The sequence below is a fragment of the Xiphias gladius genome, chromosome 14, assembly GCF_016859285.1.
Source record: "Xiphias gladius isolate SHS-SW01 ecotype Sanya breed wild chromosome 14, ASM1685928v1, whole genome shotgun sequence".
In the NCBI taxonomy this organism is placed as follows: domain Eukaryota; kingdom Metazoa; phylum Chordata; class Actinopteri; order Istiophoriformes; family Xiphiidae; genus Xiphias; species Xiphias gladius.
Window position 1 is genome coordinate 11,703,253 of NC_053413.1, and position 5,746 is coordinate 11,708,998.

The following is a 5,746-nucleotide window of genomic DNA, read 5'->3' on the forward strand; positions in this document are numbered from 1 at the left end:
AATGTGATGTTAGCTGTGTACGATTTTCTAACACTATTCACGACACCTTCGTCTTACCGCCGAACTTGTGCTGACGGCTCCCTCGCTGCGGTGAATACAGACAGATGGCGACTCATGTCTCTAAATACTGTAAATGGATTATCCCCCGGTAATCCTGTGTAAACTACTCCAGTAACTGCGAAACACTGTCCGTGTGTGGGCACCAGCGCTGGGGCCAGTTAGCCTACATTTGGAGGGTCAGTTGTTACATATGAGCCTCATAAGCCAATGTATTTACCTACCGTAGGAAGTCTTAACATTTTGGTTACTGGTTACTTCAGCCTGTTACAGTCTAGTAATTCCATTGTATTAAATGAACATTTGTAGTAAGTGTGGAGGCTAATATAGTGCCACTGATGCCATCTATCATAACAAATATCACCTTTATTTACTGTGTCTCTCCATAATGGCCAGTAATTGACATGTTGGCATCATAAACTGTACATTTAAGCAGGTTGTATCTTACACTACTATCAAACATGCAGGATACTGCTACATCCACTTACCTTTACCTGTCTTTCAGCATCACTGCCAGCGTTGCCATCTGCTGTGAAAACCGATATCACTGTGACAGAGGTTCTCCTGGGTTCAGAGGTAATCTTTGTGTGAATATTCACCTGTGTGCATGATGCAGGTTAGTGCAGTCAGCCAGATCTCCCACTATCTACCTGTGTATGTGTGTGTGTGTGTTCGCGTGCGTGCGTGTGTGTGTGTGTGTGTGTGTGTGTGTGTGTGTGTGAGAGGCAAACAAGAGCAGTGATGCAGCACCTGCTGATGTATGTGTGTGTGTGTGCCTACCTTTGTGTGTATGTGATGGCAGTGGGTGAGTCAGTGCAGTACCTATGTCTGTCTGTGAAGCTGGCTTGTGTGGCAGATGGACTGGACTGGACTGGACTGGACTGATCGGTGCTGAGCCGAAGGATGGTTCTGCTTGCTGTGACCTGGATCTGACTGGAGACCATTGTCCCAGGTGGCACTGGGACCTAGTTGATATAAATAGTGGCCAATCACAAACGCCTACTTCTGAATGAGGCTAACCAAGAGAGGGAAGGGAGGGAGGGAGAGTGAATTGAAGTAGAGATGGAAAGTGAGGGAGGGATGTCAGGGTGGGTGGCAAAGTAAATTTAGAGAGGTAAGAGAGGCTGCAAGAAAGTGAGTGAGCCCAAGTAGATGGACGCAAAGAATGGGGAGAGAAAAATTAACCTCGATTAGTTGAAGCAGTGGAAATGTGAAAGACTCAGGGGGTTGCGGTCATATGAATTGAGGGGGTAAGGTACAGGTGGAGAATATTTAAAATTACAGGAGTGATAAATGCTGAGTAGTAATGGCAAATTCCTTCTATTTAACTCAGCAGTGGTATCTGCGATTGAACGTGTATAAGATGAGAAATACAGGGATTTGTGTGTACACACATAATCCTCAACTCCCATTCCTCTCACCAGCAGCAGGTCACCTTGTCTTCTACAGAAGTTTGTGTTCCTCCCTCCTCAGGCTCACAGAGGGATTGAGTGTCTACGCACGCACACACACACACACACACACACAGTATTCACAACAGTGCCATTCTGTTTGAGTTTGTGGCCAATTATAGTGTTGAGCTGTATGTGTGCATTGCAGGTGGGGGGATTGTGGGGGTGCATGAGTGAACCTGTTATCATGTTTTGCCAAGCCTCACGTTTTAATGAGGGCCAACAAATCTGTGTCAATGCCTCCACACAAAACTAGAAGACACAGCTTTATGAGAAAAACAGCACATTTTGCTTGCTGTCCCCATTTATTTTATTAACCAAGAATGCCCAACAGATGTTTGAGATTAGTGTCGACATTACACAGTTTGTCCACCAGAGAGCACTGACTTTATTTTTGTCTCTCTTTGTAAACTGTAAAATAACCCACTCAGTACATATCTTGGTCAGTACTCAGTCAGAAAATAATTTGTGGGTTCCTTGTAAAAATGTTTGTGTTATGTATGTATGTTAAATAAACTAATATCAGCTAGTACATTATGTGATTTTTTTTTTTTTAAACTCTCAAATATTAATATTGGTATCTGCCTCAAAAATTCAGCATCTGTGTGGCTGTCGTACTAATTACAATGTTAACTTAAACTTTAATGAACAGCTACAACATTAACACTGTTAATTTAAAGAGTCAAATTAGGGGGGAAGCACAGATGCTGTCTTTAGAATGAGATACTGTCTGACAGTTGAGGATATCAGCTCTTTGTGTGAGTGAGTGTGTGTGTGTGTGTGTGTGTGCGCGGGCATGCGTGCGTGTGTGTGTCATGTAGACTGCATTTGGCAGACAGTCATGCCCCATTAGGTTTTCTGTTCAGTCAACCATATTTAGAGTTCCCCAGCTTCACCAGGGAATCGCGCTCAATCCTCTGAACATTTAAGTACAGGCACACATGCACACGCACACGCACACACACACACACACACACACACACACACACACACACACACACACACCATTCGACCCCTGGTTGGGATGAACAGGCAAGTCAGCACTGTAAAATGAGCAAAGCACAATGTAGCAGTTTTGCAGCTCTGGACAGTTGGTTTATACGGTGCTGTAAATTAGACTGAGATGTCCCTTAAATGACAGTTTTTATAGCTCAAGTGTGGATGCATCCATGAGTCCATAAACAATGATACTGCCACCCTGTGTCTAGATGTGTGTACTGCACATGTATTATTTTAACAACATTAGTAATAACGATGTAATCCTGTGCAGATTAATATGTAGACCTTGGCATTACAGAGTTATGGATTAAATTCCTGCAGGGGCCAAACATGATAAATCTGATCTCCAGGAAGCTGTGATGTGCTTTAGAAAGAGCCTTATCCATACATATTTTTGATGTGCAGCAGCCTCAGATGTATTTACATATTTATTTGTTTAAAACCATTGTTTTAGACTTTTTGAATTGTTAAGTTAAAACATTTTTTCATGCCTTTTCAATACCCTTATGTGCTTTTTCATGCTATTGTAATTTAGCTTTCCCTTATCCACATTTTTCTGATCTGATTTGATAGATGGCTGATTTTCAGAAAGAATTGTAAACATCGAATGTTACCCTTTCTGAGACAGCACCCAAGCCCCCGACCCCCCAAGCCCCCAGTATCACAGTCATGCGAGCTCAAGTGCCATTTCAAACAGATGCAGTAAGGCAAGCGGAAACATCCACACACACACATAATTTCAACAGGTACATTCGCACATTCACACACACTGTAATTCACCTGATGCAGTCAAACTAATAGCTTTAATCATGTCAGTGTGCAGGATGAGGAGAAGAAAATGAAGGCCCAAGTTGAAATAGTAATTCTCCTGCCTCCATTGTGTCTCATTTATCATAATACAAACAATCCTTGTCCACCCTTTCTGTTTGTCCTGCCATGCTTTCCTCGAGCAAACTATGGACATAGAATATATCCCCAAACTGCTGTTGTCTTTGTTATCCTGTCCCTATTTCTCATATGCATGGGACCTCAGTTATAGTTTTAGGCAGGGCCGAATGCTTAAAACATCCCTGCTCCCTCTCTCTCCCCTCCTCCCTTCCTCCCTCCCTTTGCTGCGGTGGCTGCGGTCATCCTGGTGACAGACTGCATATCTGCTGCTGCTGCGGCCTCTCTCTTATCACTTGGGGTGAAACAAAACAAGTGAAACTAATGCTGCTCTGTTGCTATTCATACACCATTTCACATGAGGAATCCTTCATGGCCACAGCGGCTGCATCTTGCATTGATCTTGATTTAGTTACATCAAAGCCTCTGTATACAGAACCAGCATTCATAGCTTGTGTATGCCATGTTGCCTTATATGGCTAGCTTAATAGTGACAATGCACAGATTTGGCTGCTTCTCCTTTCATATTACAAGACTATGGTCTTAACAAATCCCATTTATCATTAAGATACTTTGGTCCAGAATATAAAAAAATATGGTGATATATCAATATGTCATGTATCAATATGTATTATGATAGGAGATCACACATCTGGAATTTTGGTCATTCTAATATTGTGATATTGTGTGAAATCTTGTCTTTTTCTTATGCTTAAGTCTGCAAACATTAACTTACATCCTTTTCTTACGAAACTAGTTAGATTGTTCCTATTACTACTTCCACCGAGGAGGTTATGTTTTCACCCGTGTCTGTTTGTTGGTTTGTTTGTTTGTTTGTTTGTTTGTCAGCAGGATTATGCAAAAAGTACTGACCCCATTTGCACCAAACGCGGGGGAGGGATGGGGCATTGGCCAGGGAAGAACTCATTACATTTTAGTGCGGATCCAGTTAAAGGGGCGGGTCCAGGAATATTTTTATCGCTTTCCTTAACATTGCGAGATATGGCATTTTTTTTTGCCTCGGCGGATGTATGTGCTCTACTGAGTGCCAGTGTAGTTGTTACTGTCCATAATGGTTAAGTTGCATACCACTACCTGCACTGCATATGATACCCCTCAAATAAAGACAAAATGCCAAAAAAAAAAAAAAAAAGAGTCTACTTTTTTGTCACGTTGTAGGCCAGTTTCGTACAATTTGCACAACCTTGGAACTGGATAAGAACGGGCATCTCGTTGGGGTGGATCGCACTGGATGGGTTTTTACCATAAGGTCAGGGAGTAAAAACATGCTGTAAATTGCAACTTTACATAGAGCAAGGTCAGTATTTTCAGTGGAGGTCGCAGCCTCGTTTTTCTAAATTGAATTTTGACCCCAAATTTGCATTGCTGACCACAACGCACTATCAATAGGCCCCTTTTCACAGCAGACATTTGGACTTGCCATAGCAGGGAAAGCACTGGTGTTACTAGTAAGACTGACAATCGCTCGATTGTACTCCATTGTACTCTATTGTCCCACTGAGCCATGACAGTATGACAGTGAGCCAGCATACCAAGACCCTGAGACCGAAGCAGCTGAACGGAATTCAGCCACCACTGATATATCATTATTTGTACCTGTGATGGGGTCACTTCAAAGTGAAGAACACCGATGGCATTTTGGCATTATTAAGATACTACAGCAGCACCTGAGCTAATCAGAAGGCATTTGATTCTGACCAGAGAGACCCCTGGGGAGCACTTGGGTCACCTTGTCCCCACACCCCTCTATACTCCACTGTTATAAATATCTTTTGAAAGCACCCACAGTGTCATCCCAAGAATATGTTCACATCAAAGGTACAGTATTGAAGGATCTGATGAAAACACGTTTTTACATTTGAATCTGCCGATTGCCTAAATCAGTTGTTATTGCTGATTGCTGGACGCAACAGGAGGCCACGTTGTACTATACAGCCTTATATGTCAAATAGTAACAATGATATTCCTTCAAAGGTCCACTACAACTGACACGTTATTACATTCTCTCCTAATGCGAGGTGTCCCTCTAAAGCATGTCGTGCAGTGTATGTTTAGCCGTCGTTTGTGAGCACTCCAGTTGCCCTCAAAAAGTCCACTCGGGCAGACTGACACAAGTCGTCTGGACGCCTTGATGAAGGCGGCGCAGCAGCACCCGCAGCCGCAGCCGCAGCAGCAGCAGCCGCAGCAGCAGCAGCAGCCGCCGCCTGTGGGCTGGCTGCGTGAGGCAGCTCGAAGCGGAGGGGGCGGGGAGGGGGCGCAGCCGGAGCTCACATTCATTAACGACCACCGACGACCGGGAAGCTTCCTCCGGTAGCATCACACACGGCCGGGGA